Source organism: Tamandua tetradactyla, chromosome 15 (assembly GCF_023851605.1).
Source record: "Tamandua tetradactyla isolate mTamTet1 chromosome 15, mTamTet1.pri, whole genome shotgun sequence".
NCBI classification, from domain to species: domain Eukaryota; kingdom Metazoa; phylum Chordata; class Mammalia; order Pilosa; family Myrmecophagidae; genus Tamandua; species Tamandua tetradactyla.
Window position 1 is genome coordinate 14,652,875 of NC_135341.1, and position 14,535 is coordinate 14,667,409.

The following is a 14,535-nucleotide window of genomic DNA, read 5'->3' on the forward strand; positions in this document are numbered from 1 at the left end:
AAGATAAGAAGCAACCAGTTTGTGAGGAACAGAAGTGAGGTGTTCCTGACAAAGGAAAGAACTAGTACAAAGGTCCTAAGGTGGGAAGGAGTCTAAAAAAAGTTACTTGTGCTATTGAGCTAGTGCTGAAAATGTCATGCAGCACATGGTGGATGTATTTTTAAATATGTATATAAACTACGTCACAAAGTTTAAAATATATATAATGTTTACCTGTTTCAAATGTAAATTTTATATATTTACAGAGTTGCGCAGCTATCACTATAATCTTACTTTAGGCCATTTTCATCGTCCCCCCCACCCCGGAAACCTGGAACACATTAATACTTCCCCTGCTTCCAATACCCTCCTTCCCAGCTCCCTACCCCCAGTCCTAGACAACCACTACACTACTTTCTGTCCCTATAGATTTGCCCATTCTAGAAATTTCATATAAATGGGATTATACAATATGTGCTCTTTTGTGTGTTGCCTCTTTCACTTAGCATAATGTTTTTGAGGTTCATCCATGTAGTAGTATGAATCTGTACTTCATTCCTTTGTATTGCTGAATAATATTCCATTATAAGTATATACCACGTTTTATTTATCCATGCATCATTTGAATTCAAGGGCTATGACTTCTCAGTTTAGCAAGATTTTTAGAGTAAGCTCTAAGAAAACATGGACATTGGACATATATCCCCCAAGATTCATGCTGCTCTCTCTCTAAATTCTTTCCCTTGGGAAGTTTCTCAATGAACTGTCCTTACATGGATAATTCTCCAAACACCGTCAATATCTTTGAACAATCTCTTAACTCAAAAGGCCAAACCAAGCTGTTCAGTGTTCCTTGGACACAGCTTGAGCTTTTCTGCTTTCAGGCATCCTTCGCCCTGTGCTCCCCACACTTCATCTGCATTCCTTCTACAAATATCCTTTTCTATTTCCATGTCTCAATATAAATCTTGTTTCCTCTGCTTTCTTCAGAGTGAAGTAATGGAATCAAGTCCCACACTCAGTGGCTTTGGTGGATGGTGGAGGTTGCAAACTAGAAATCCAAGGACCTAATTCAGCTTGCAGATATGTTTTATTTAGTCCACACAGTGTTTTGTAAAATTTTTAATTACTGGCCCACAATTGAAAACCCCATGATTTCACATGAAACACACACGCACATACTCACGAAACCGATTTCCAGCCAAGTTGGAAAAATGAGAAGCAAGGCTCTGTCATCTCACATGGCAATTGCTTGTGATGGTTGTATTGAGCTGCCTCGTTTAGCCAAATGGTGTGTATTTGTACCACCACTGATCTCTGTCTCATGCCAGACCTACTGTTTCACTAATGTAAATTTGCCATTCAGTCTTGTGGGCACCTGATGAGGCCATTGGGCCTTATGGATGTGTGAGTACCTCTTCTTTGCTGAAATCATTCTTCTATTGCTTTTTCAGTTTTCCTTGTGTTTCTCTTCTATCACCATTCAAACTGAAATGCTCCTTCCAGAGTACCTCCAAGTAGATCTTGTATTTTTAAGGCCCTATATAAATATACCTCTTAACTAACACTTTTATAAAAAAGTGTTTTTAATATCTTTGATGCTTTTAATATCCCACATCTTGCTCAAAAAATTTTGAGGTAGTATTTTTAAATAACCTATACCATGAGGAAGTAGAAGGGAAATTAAAATAAAGAACCAGGACCAAAGAAACCAGGAGAAGGCAATGAATGTGCTTGCGTGATTTCATCTGTAAAGGAAAAAGAAAGCAGAGCTATATTTTACTTCCAGGCAAACTAAATCTGCAAGCTGAACTCACCAAAGCACCACTGACCAGTGTTCCAGTTTCATTATTTATTTGTTTGATGTAAATGGTTTTTATTTTTACGTTATATTTTCTTTCAAATAAAAGAACCGATTTGGGGTTTTTGATGAGGACATCTTAATGGAAATTAAGTTTTCCATTTTATTTCTGTTGATTTAAAAAATAAGTATACTGGTCCACAATTGGTTAACGTTTATTGCTTTTTATTTTTGGGAATTGGCAAAGAGATCTGCTGCTATTTTTCCACCAGCAGTTTCCAGGTTTTCTGTATCTTCTCCTCCTTGTGAAGTTTCCCAGCATGAAATATAGGGAAATGTCCCGTTGGTGGCCGGTTCCCAAGACAGTCCCATATTTTCCAGCGTTTTATTATTGATATGAGGTGAAGCAGTTCTACAATCTATTTTAAGTTTTCCATTTGTCAAAATCTGAACCTTGGCAAACTTTCCTTCTACCATGCTCTCCACAATATCTTCTAGGGCTAAAGATTTTAAGAGGAATTCTAAGCTGTTAAAATCATTATTACCGGGCAGGCAATGGTGGCTCAGTGGCAGCGTTCTTGCCTGCCATGCCAGAGACCAGGGCTTGATTCCTGGTACCTGCCCATATAAAAAAAAAAGATCATTATTACCACCAATGTAAGCAAGAGCTTATAAGTGAAAATACAAACATTGCACTGAAGGAAAGAAGTGTGTAAGACATTTTAAAATACAGGAAACTCTGGGAAAGGTCTCAGAATAAGAAACACCATTTTGTACCTTAAGTACTTGACTGTTATTCCCACCCCAGTATGAAGTGGGAGCATGCAGTCTCCTTTTTTGACCTGTAGAACTCACAATCATGCATGCACACTGACTAAGAGACTATTTCCCAAATCTTTGCCATATCTGTACCACTACTCTTAATATTTTTCTTTAAATTTACTACCTTTTTTAAAGTTAAAAATAAATTATCATAAAAGGTGACTTTACATGTCTACTATAAAAGGAAGAGCAGTTTGCATGAAAAATAGAATAAACATTTGTGAGATTTTCAGCTCAGCTCTACCTCAGTCTCCTTCTTTTGGGAATTGCACAATCAAACCCCATTTCCCTGGCTACCCTGGGAACAGCATTTGCTACACCAGTTTTATACACCATTTCATACACCCTGTTCGCTGTAGACTGCTGGAATATTTTGGGGATAGTAAATGCATGAAAACATACCAAATGCTATTCAATTCCATCTAGGTCCACCTGCCTGCCAATAGCTCTGCATTCTCTCTGTACAACTGAGTTGGTGTTAGAGAGGTGCTCATAATGGCATTAAACTGAGACTGTTTGGTGGCCAATCAGAGGCATTAAAAAAAGAATAAAAAAGATATAACTTTTGACAAGTAATGCAGGGTTATTTAGGGACTCTTCTGGGGATCTGCTGAGCTCATCTCAGGCAGTGGCATAAGCCCCAAACACTGACAATCACTGGACTGATGTGTCTCTCCAATTTATTTCAGCAAGTATTGGTGAAAGCTTTGATCCTGAAGTTAGAGGGGTATTGGTACAAATTATCCTTAAATTAGAGGAAAATCTGCACTGTGCAGAATGCTTGCATGAAACTTGATTTTTAAAGAAGGTCACAGCAGTGCCCTAGATGAGACTCATTTAATTTTCTGGTGTTTCTCCTTCTTTTTCTCCCCCTCCTCCTCTTTCCTCTCTTCCTCGTTGCCCTCTTTCTCTTCTTTCTCCTCCTCATCACTCCTTGTTAGTCATCTTCACAGGACAGTCACCTGTGAGAGTGTGTTTTTGATCATTAAGTGCAGGAGCAGAAACACATCGGTTATCTCCAGGGCATGGCCTGTAATTCCCAGTTTACCCAGTTCTGTGATATTCTTAGGGCTGCAGAAGAGCTCTCAGCAACGATGCTTGTTTAGGGTATTTTTAAAAGGCTACATCTCACTGTGGCTTTTACCCTCCACCCCCTAAGAAAGCAAACTAAAGGTTAAGGAAATTGCTCTTGAGCATTTTGTTACACGTCCATGACAACATTTTTGTGTAAGCAAAGCAAGTGAATCTGTGTTCACTGATTTTTGAAACCCAGGTGGTGATTCTTTTCCCCAAACAGAATTTCAGCTTGTAAAAGCATTTGCGTGTTTCATTTATTGAGTTATTTGTAGCTTCAGCAGCATGTGAGAGAAGCAGTTTGCATGAAAAATAGAGTAAACATTTGTGAGATTTTCAGCTCAGCTCTACCTCAGTCTCCTTCTTTTGGGAATTGCACAATCAAACCCCACTTCCCTGGTTACCGTGGGAACAGCATTTGATATACTAGTTTTAAACACCATTTCATACACCCTGCTCTCTGTAGACTGCTGGTTTGCCCAGGGGTAGGTCAATCGGAGTCCTTCCCTGGGATCCTTGAATTTAGGACCCTGAAAGTTGGTGTTTTCTCTCACCGGGGACCAAAGTTGTAAAATGTGACGCTTGGAAAAGCTACTGCGGCCAAGTTTTCCTCTCTATAGAAAAAGTCAGAGAACCAGAAGGAAGATGTCAGGCAGAGAGAGTTATGGTCCCAATTGCATTTAATCCCCTGATTATCTCTTCCTGAGACCCACCTTCCTCCCTGACCTTGCTACTGCCTGCTTAGTAAAATATCAGAGTCTCCTTCTGTAATTTCTCTTTATGTTTGGATATTTAACGTTTCAGTTCGTTCATCTGTAATAAAAGAAAGTACTAATAGCTGGCAAGTAATCATTATACAATTGAGTCCAATTCAATAACCAACTCTATTTTTTTTTTGCATGGGCAGGCACTGGGAATCGAACCCAGGTCTCTGGCATGGCAGGGGAGAACTCTGCCTGCTGAGCCACCCTGGCCCACCCACCAACTCTATTATGAACATAGAAAAAATATAGATGTGGGCAAAAAAAATTAACACTAATTACATGCCACAATATCCCAGACCCCAAAACTCACAACAACAATATGAGGTAAGTAATATCCTTTCCCCATTTTACAGATTAGGAAACTGAGGTTCTCTTAAGGTTAAGAAATTTTCCTCAAGTTACTCAACTAGTTAGGGGCAGAGCCAGGATTTGAACCCTTGGCTGTGTGGACCTCAAAGCTTATTTGTTTTTCTAATGTTAGCATTTTTACAATGCGAAAGTGCTGTTTTTGCCTAACTAATGCTTCTTTGACTTTCCATTATTTGTGTTAGGTAAAATTTCCCATTTTAACCACTTTTAAATGTTACTTTGTGTTCTGTCAGAAAGGATGGAGAAAATATTGACTAAAGATGGATTGAATTGATTGGCAGTCTCTTCTACAATCTTGGGACCTGTAAGGATGGAAGGAGCCTTACAGATTAAGTTCTCCATACTCTCGCTCATGTTACAGATTAGAGTTGAGGCTCTGAGACACTAAAAGCATGTGGGCAAGGTCGTATAGCTATTGTACAACAGTCCTGTGACTTGAACTTATTTTCCAAAACCAAGACACCTTTTCCCTGAAACACATCGTTTTGGTCTAAGCTTGAAAGCTACTTCCCTCACAAGCTTTCCAACCCCTAGACTACAGGAAAGAGTCTTGCTATAGGGTTTCCTATTATCTTCTCTTTTTCCTTTTATAGTATTTTAAAATTTACTTATTTTTAAAAATATTAATGTGGTACCATGTATATAAGAAATGCAATTTCCCATTTTAACCACTTTTAAATGTTAGTTTTTTTTTGGCATAGTCAGGCACTGGAAATCGAACCCACATCTCCAGCATGACAGGCGAGAACTCGGCCTGCTGAGCCACCATGGCCGCCCTAAATGTTAATTTGGTAATATTATTAATTCCACTCACAATATCATGTTAACATCACCACCATCCATTGCCAAAACATTTTCTTTATTCCAAACAGAAATTTTGTACCCACTAAGAAATAACTCCTTTCTCTCCTCCTCCCAATTCCTGGTAACCTCTAATCAATTTTCGGACTCCCAAAATTTGCTGCTTCTAAATATTGGATGTAAGTGGAATCATACAATATTTGTCCTTTTGCATCTATCTTTTTTCGCTCAACGTGATGTCTTCAAGGTCCATCCATGGTATAGCATGTATAAGAACTCTATTCTTTTTTAGAACTGAATAATATTCCTTTTTATGTATTACCACCTTTAGTTTTTCCATCCATCTATTGATGGACACTTGGTTCTTTCTACCTTTTGACTACTGTGAGTAATGCTGGTATGAACATTGGTGAACAAGTGTCTGAGGTACTGTTTTCAGTTCTTTTGGGTTTATACTTAGGAGGGGGATTACGATGTCTTATGGTAATTCTATGTTTAATTTTCGAGGGACAGCCCAATTGTTTTCCATAGAGACTGCACCATTTTACATCCCCACCAACAGTGCAGGAGAATTCCTGTTTCTCTACATCCTTACCCACATTTATTTTCTGTTTCTGTTTCTGTTTTTTTTTTTAATTATAGCCATCCTAGAGGGTGTGAAGTGGTATGTCATTGTGGTTTTGATTTGCATTTCACTAATGGCTAATGATGTTGAGTATCTTTTCATGTGCTTAATTGTCCATTTGTACATTTTCTTTAGATAAATGTCTTCAGGTACTTTGCTTGTTAATACTTTATTCTATTTAAAAAGTTTTTTGTCCATTTTTAAATTGGATTCTCTTTTTAGTGTTGAAGTGTAAACGTTATTTATATTTTTGGGTATTAAAAACTTACAGATAGATGATTTGCAACTATTTCCTTCCATTCTGTAGATTGTCTTTTCACTTTCTTGATAGTATCTTTTGATGCACAGGTTTTTAATTTTGATGAATTCCATCTTATTTTTTTTTTTGTCTTTTGTTGTTCATGCTTTTTTTAAATCTAAGAACCTGTTGTCAAATCTAAGATCATGAAGATTTTTCCCTATATTTTCTTCTAAGAATTAAAAAAATTTTTTTAACGTTTTATTTGAAATGTTTTCAAATCTACAGGAACTTTTACAAAAATAATACACACCCCACCCATAGAACTCCAACTTATCCCTACTTCCTTCCCCAGGTACCCAAATCCACCAATTTTAATATTTTGAAACATTTGCCCTATCATTCCAGCTATCTACACATCAATCTATAAATCTATCAATGTCTGTCTATCCATTTATTCATCCATTTTCTGAGCACTTAAGTATAGATTGCATGTATCATGCTCTGTGAGCAATTAACACTGCCATGTATATTTCTCAAGCACAAGGACATTCACTAATGTATCTACTGAAGTATAGTTATCAAGTTCAGAGAAATTTAATGTTGATATAAAGCCTACAGTCCATGTTTCTTGTTTTGTTTCACATATCTCAATACTGTCCTTTTGAGACTTTACTACTGCTTTTTAAAATCTCATCCAGGATAGTTTCATTAATTGTCATTGTCTCTTTAGTTGTGCCTTTTTTAAAAAAATTGTTTTTGTAACATAAACTTTTCCATCTCACACCTCCCAAGCATACAATTGAATGGGACTGATCACATTTACTCTCATGCAGGACCTTCATCACCTTCCATTACTAATGCTTTTCCATCTCCCCAAATAAAAACCCAATACCCTTTTTGCCTTAACTCCCCATTCTCCTGCCCTTTGCCTCTGGCAATCTGTGCTCTAGTTTATGTCTCTATGAGCTTGCATATTCCCCAGTGTTTTCTTTGTAGTTACCATGGGCTTTAAATTTAGCATCTTAAATCTATAACAATTTTATTTGCTTTGATACCAACTTAAGTCAAACTGTGCTTCTGTATCCCTTCATCCCATATATTTATGTATTTCTTGTCACAAATTACATGTTTATACATTATGAGCCCAAACCACTGATTTCTCCATTACCTTTGATGCATTTGCCTTTTGAATAGTGCAGAAATTAAAAAATGGAATTACAAATCAAAAATACAATAGTATTGGCATTTATATTTACCCCAGTTGAAATCTTTAGTTCTTCATGTGACTTCAATCTATTGTCTAACATCCTTTCCTTTCAACCTGAAGAGCTCTCTTTAACATCTATAGTAGGGCTGGTTTAGTGATGATAGATTCCCTCAACTTTTGTTTATCTGGAAATGTCTTAATATCACCCTCATTTTTAAAATACAGTTTTGCTGGATATAGAAGTATTGGTTGGCTTCAGATAACTGTCTATTGTCCTTAACTTTCATCCCATAAAACTCTTTTTAGCACTGCTTGTAGGGCTGATCTAGTGTGTTGATCTCTTTATCTTGGAAGGTCTTAATCTCCCTCATTTTTGAAAGACACTTTTGTGGCATATAGAATTCTTGACTGATAGTTTTTTGCTTTTAGCTCTTTAAATATGTCATCCCACTGCCTTCTTGCCTCCGTAGTTTCCAGTAAAGAATTGGCACTTACTCTTATTGAGACTCCCTTGTATATGACACCCTGTTTTTCTCTTGCAGCTTTCAGAATTCTCTCTTCATCTTTGGAAGCCGACAGTTTGATTATAGTGTGCCATGGCACAGTTCTACTTGAGTTTATCCTGTTTGGAGTTCATTGAGTGTCTTGGGTCTATATTCATGTCTTTTGTTAAATTTGAAAAGTTTCCAGCTATTATTTTCTTTCTATTCTCTCTGTCCCTTTTCTTTTTCTTCTTCTGTGACTTCCATTATACATATCTCGGTATGCTTAATGATGTCCCATAGGTTCCTCAGGCTCTGTTTACTTTTCTTCATTCTTTCTTCTTACTGCTCCTCAGACTGGATGATTTTAATTGTCTTATTGTCAAGTTCACTGATTCTTTCTTCTGCCAGCTCCAATCTGCTGTTGAACCCTTCTAGGAAATTTCCAACTCATATTACTGTGGTCTTCTACTTTGTTTGGATCCTTTTGATAATTTCCATCTCTCTATTGATATTCTCTTTGTGCTCATCTGTCAGTTTTCTAATCTTCTTTGGTTCTTTGTCCATGTTTTCCTTTAACTCCTTGAGTTTAATTAAAACCATTGTTTTATAAAAATTTATATAACCTGATATTTAGAGATAAGAATGAAGCCAATCAGGTTGAGGTTAAAGTAATTCAGAACACTAAGGAAGACAATGTCTGTATTTTAGAACTACACATACTCTTTGAGACCAAAGGAAGAAAGGTTTATTTGGTCTGGAACTGAAATTTTCTATAGCACATAATCTAACTCAACCTACCTATATAGCTCATTCAAACAACTGAAACACAGGGAGCCCACAATAAGAAAGAGGTCCTTTAATCCTGTATAGCTTAATGTAATGCCTGGATACATCCTAGAGTGTATTAAGCAGATAATCAAAAAGTATTGACAAAGTCCCTTGAGGAATGGGAGAAAAAATATGGAACTATTAAGCTTTTCCTTCAAGAAATTCCCTGATACTGTGTAAAACTATAGGGACAACCAAATCAATAGGCCATGCCCTTTATCATGAGACTTACTCTTGTGAAGCTTATGTGGGTAGCATAGAAACTTAGACTACCTATAGGCACGCCTAAGAGTTACTTCTGGAGGACATTTATTGTTGCTCAGATGTGGCCTCTATCTCTCTTAACCCAACTCTGCAATAGACCATGCCCTTGATCTTGAGACTTGCCCTCAAGAAGCTTATGTAGGTAGTGGAGAAGCTTAGCCTACTTATAGGTATGCCCAAGAGTTACTTCTGGAGGACCTCTTCTGTTGCTCAGGTGTGGCCTCACTCTCTCTAAACCCAGCTCTGTGAGTGAAATCATTGCCCTTCCTTCTGTGTGGGAGATGACTCCTAGGGATGAATCTGGCCCTGGCACGGTGGGATCAATAATTCCATCCTGATCAAAAGGGGGAAAAGAAGTGTAACTAATAAAGTGTCATGGCTGAGAGAGTTCAAATAGCGTCAAGAGGCTACTCTGGAGGTTGCTTTTATGCAAGCTTCAGTTATTCATTGCTATCATAACCTGCCAAACCCCAACCAGGACCATTCCAGCCAATCCTAAAGAACACCTAGGGCAGTATGTAAGATTCCACATGGGTTCCATGCACTAGTGTACCTTTCCAGAAACCTACAACCTCCAGATGGGTCCCTGGACTAGATAAATCCTGAAACCTCTAGGACTTATCTAGAACATCAGATAGTTCCATCTCCCTACCCCATACTATAGACAGACCCTTCCAACATGAGAAGGTTAGAATGGTCATAGCCCAAACACCCCTAAAGAGAGGGATAGGAAGATTAAAAGTGATGGTGGAGTTATACAGAGAAGATAGGATTTAACAAATGAACATGAATGCTGAATCATTAGATTGATACCTCTTTTAGTTCCCAGTATCTTAGAGCAGCTAGAAGTAAATACCTAAAAATGTGGAATTGTAACCCATGTCAAACTGAAATATGTTCTGCAACTAATTGTGGTGCTGTGCTTTGAAATTTATTGCTTTTTTGTATATATGTTATTTTTCACAAAAAAGAAAGAAAGAAGTTATTTAAAAAATTAGGCCTAAGAATCACCCCCAGAGGACCTCTTTTGTTGCTTAGATATGGCCTCTCTTTCTCTCAGCCAAACACAGCGAACTCATTGCCCTCCCCCCTCTATGTGGGACATGACTCACAGGGGTGTAAACCTCCCTGGCAACATGGGACAGAAATCCTAGAATGAACTGGGACTCAACATCAAGGGATTGAGAAAACCCTCTCAACCAAAAGGGGAAAGAGAGAAATGAGACAATATAAAGTGCCAGTGGCTAAAATATTTCAAACAGAGTTAAGAGGTTATCCTGGAGATCATTCTTATGCATTATATAGATATCCCCTTTGTAGTTTATGGTGTATTAGAGTGGCTAAAGGGAAGAACCTGAAACTGTAGAGCTGTGTTCCAGTAGCCATGTTTCTTGAAGATAATTTTATAATGATACAGCTTTTGCAGCATGACTGTGTAATTGTGAGAACCTGTGTCTGTTGCGCCTTTTATCTATGGTATGGATAGATGAATAAAAAATATGGATAAGAAATAAATAATAGGGGAAACAAAGGTTAAAGTAAATTGGGTAGATGGGAACACTAGTAATCAATGAGGGGCGGGTAAGGGGTATGGTATGTATGAGTTTTTTCTTTTTTGTTTCTTTTGCTGGAGAGATGCAAATATTCAAAAAATGCTCATGGTGATGAATACACAACTATGTGATGATATTGTGAGCCACTGATTGTAACCATGTCAAGAATGCGTGTATGTCAAGAATGTTTGTGTGTTTGTTTGTTGTTTACAATAAAATATTTTAAAACGAACAAATAAACAAGCAACCAAACGTTTTTTTTTTTTACCAAGTCTTTGTCTGGTATGTCTCAGATCTGGTTCTCCACATCGATGGTCTCAAATGCTTTAATTTTGTCCTTTGCCTGCCCCATCACTTCCTGTTTCTTTGTCTGTTTTGTAATCTTTTGTTGAAAGCTGAACATTTTTATATTTTCATGTAATATTGATGGAACTTAGACTCTGAGACATCTGTTCTTTAAGCTGTATCCAGCTAGTGTTGTGACAATACTTTCCTTGACTGCCAGAAGCTAAAAAAACGGAGAAAAGAAAACACCTTTCCCAGTCTTTTACAGATTGGCCTGTGTAGGTGCTCTCTTTCTGGGATTACCCATAGAAAGAATTTAGAGAATAACTCCAGGGCAAAGTGTAGGGGCCTCCCTGATCCTTTCTGTATATGTGTCTTACCTTTGGCATGTGTGAGTGGCCCTGTGAATTCTCTGGTGTGTATAGATCGGAATGTCTGTTCTTCCCTAGGAGACAGTTTGCTCCTGGCCCAGGCACTGCACTGTATGACATGTAGCCAGCAGTCCCTTACCCCAGGCCACATGACTCTGACTGGTCTCCACAGTGCTCTATAGGAGAGCTTGGTGACTTATCTTCTATACATAGGGCAGGTTCTGGGAAGATGAGTCCTTCAGGCCATCACAAGACAGGAGTGGACCAGACAGCATGTTCCCAATATGTGCACAAGGGTTGCCCTGCTCCCTCTACAACCAGACCAGGGATTTGTATTGGCAGCCAGGGCTGGCTCCAAGCAGAGCTGGTGAAGGGGGAAGAGGGCACAGCCAGGACACCACAGATCCTACTGCTGTTAAATAGCCTTTTTCTTGACTCAGTGTTCACCCTGTTACATAGTCAGTTAAGTGTTTTCTCGAGTTTTTAGAAAAAATTTTATGATAGGTCTTGCTGTTTGTTCACAGCTTCTTGATGGGGGTGAGGGTAGGCAGTTGGGAATGGGGTTGCGGGGCTGGAACTGTGAAGCATCTCCTTTTCTAATAGCTTTACTGTTTCAATTCTTGTATTTAGTTCCTCAATTTTGATATATGGTATGAAATAGGGATTCCTCTTCTTTTTTTTTTTTTGCATGTGGACATTCAGTTTTCCCAGCACCATTTGATAGACTTTTTTTTTTTTTTACCCCATTGACTATGATAGGCACTTTAATAGCATTTTATTCCTGGCTTAAATGGTTGTTAAAGACTCCATCTTCCCCACTTTATTACAGCTTCTGTGAAGGTAGGAATCCTGTCTGTCTTGTTCACTGTTGCACCTCACATGGCATAGGCGTGAAGTTTCTGGAGTGACTGAACGGGTGAACAGGATGGCATATGGGCTCTGCAACCATGTTCCTGAGCTGAAAGATATTTAGCTCTCTGGGACAGAAATATATCTTCTACTTATAATTCTTTAGTTTTTGCTATTTGGAACATTTGCTGTTGCAGTCGCATGTGTAGTACCTAAATTTGTAGCTTTGTGGATGGAAATGTGCCTGGATGAAGTTCCAGAAAATATACTGACTCCCCAGCCTCCCTTACCTTGGGTTGGCAATTTTAGTGAACTGGCAAACACAAAACTATAACTCTTTTCCCTTTGAACACACGCTAGAACAGTCAGACCTTATCCAGGAGCCAAGCAGAGATGCTCAGGAACTTGACACAAGGTCATCAGGCTGTCTGTGATATCAGGACTGGGGAGGTAAGGTGGCCAGGAGCTAAGGTTTGAAAGAGCAATAACATTTTGCTGAGGGTGGCCATAGTAAGAGCAGCCTTTTCTTGTTAAATTCAGTGTTTTTTCTCCTTTTCTAAACCTTGTGTAGAACCGTACTTTCAGACTTCTTGACATAAAGCTAATTTGTTTTTTCACCTAAATTGTGATACCACATTCAAGTCTGATAGATTTTCATAAGTAACATTGGTAGTATTAAATTCATTATTAAAAATACCCTATAAATCCGAGCAAATGGACTATAAACCACCACTTGAATCTTCAACACACACGAAAAGATAAGAAGGCTGGAGAAATGGAAATATATGTACTTGAATAACCATGGCAGAAGAGGTGAATTAGGGTCAAATGCAAGAAGGTTTTATGAAAGCCATACGAGATATTGGGGTTTGTGAGGGATAATTAATTAAACTCTTTTTCTCTCCAATGTCAGAGCAAGGAGGGAGATGGGATCACGTTATAAGCTCTATTGATGATGAAGCTAAATTGTAGAATATAGCTTAGACTTGAAGTTAAAATGGTCTTTGTATTATTCCAATCCTGAATATGGACTTTGCAGCCCAAACTTGGGGAAAAGTTGACTTGGTAGAGTAGATGCTTAGCAGGAAAGAGCATTGCAGCCTGCCTTACCCCCATCAAACCCAAGGGCAGGAAGAATGTGCCTCTTTGATGCAGGCATTCAGCTTAGGAAGAGAGACTAAAGAAGGCAGAGGCTTTATATAAAAAACTGGTCTTCTACCCTTATCAGAAGAATTGCTCCTGGAAACAGGGTCCAAAGTTTCTCCAGACTTCATCTCCTGGGGTGAAGGTCTTTTCTCCTTTATGTGGAATCATGAAAAGTGGGATTAGTAAACACCACCACCCCAAGTATGTATGTATCTTAGATTCCAAATCGCTTTCACTTCTTTAGAATGTCTGTGGAGGGAATCAGCCCAAAGTACAATTTCCCAACAGAATCAAAGACGTGTCTGGGCCTAAAATGCTAGTACAGCCATGAACAGAACACAATTTTCAGCTCTGTGAAGCTGTCTGCCACCAGTGTGACCACCGTGGCAATGTCATAGCTCTGTGATCCGTGAAAAGCTCTGACAAGACTTCACCTAACCCTAGGCTGGTAATTTGAAACAGAATTTGCAAAATGCTATCTTTCTATACAAAATCCTTTTCCAAGGAATAGAGCCACTGGAAATGAAAAACCAAACCAAATGATTTCATATCTCCTTGCAGGTTAATGATGGGGAAGAAATATGCTTCTTGGCAAAAGAGTTACCTTCCCTATTAATGAAAATATGATTTCCATAATGGATCGCGTGGCAGTGCCTTCCTAATGTAATTGCAAGAAGCCTCTTTGGCTGCAATGAGAAATCTTTTTGCTTCCGTAAATTATAAACTTGTTTTCTGCAAAAGTAACCTCTTCGGGGAATACTCATCAGAAATATCCCCATCATCTTGAAGTCTTTATGTGTTGTGCAGCTGAATGTCTTGAGTTATATTTCAGCAGCCCTCTGGACTAGATTTTTTGATTCTGTCCTGCAAAGACTCGTGTTGTACCGCTATTAATCTGAAACATTTACTGCAACACAGCAATTTGGTGAAATTATAATTGAAACATGGTACTTGACCCTGAGGGGACCATGGAGAAAGGGATTTGCTATGGTGGCTTCTCATGCATCATTTAAAACCTGCTGCCATTAAATCAAAACCTCGCTTATATCTTAAGTATAGAAACCACTTATC

At 38.3% G+C, this 14,535-nt stretch overlaps 1 protein-coding gene across 1 annotated transcript in view; it reads left to right on the forward strand.

Annotated features, from left to right (window-relative positions):
* FRMD4B (FERM domain containing 4B) overlaps nucleotides 1-14,535 on the forward strand; it is a 362,040-nt gene that overhangs the window by 57,314 nt on the left and 290,191 nt on the right. The window lies entirely within an intron of this gene.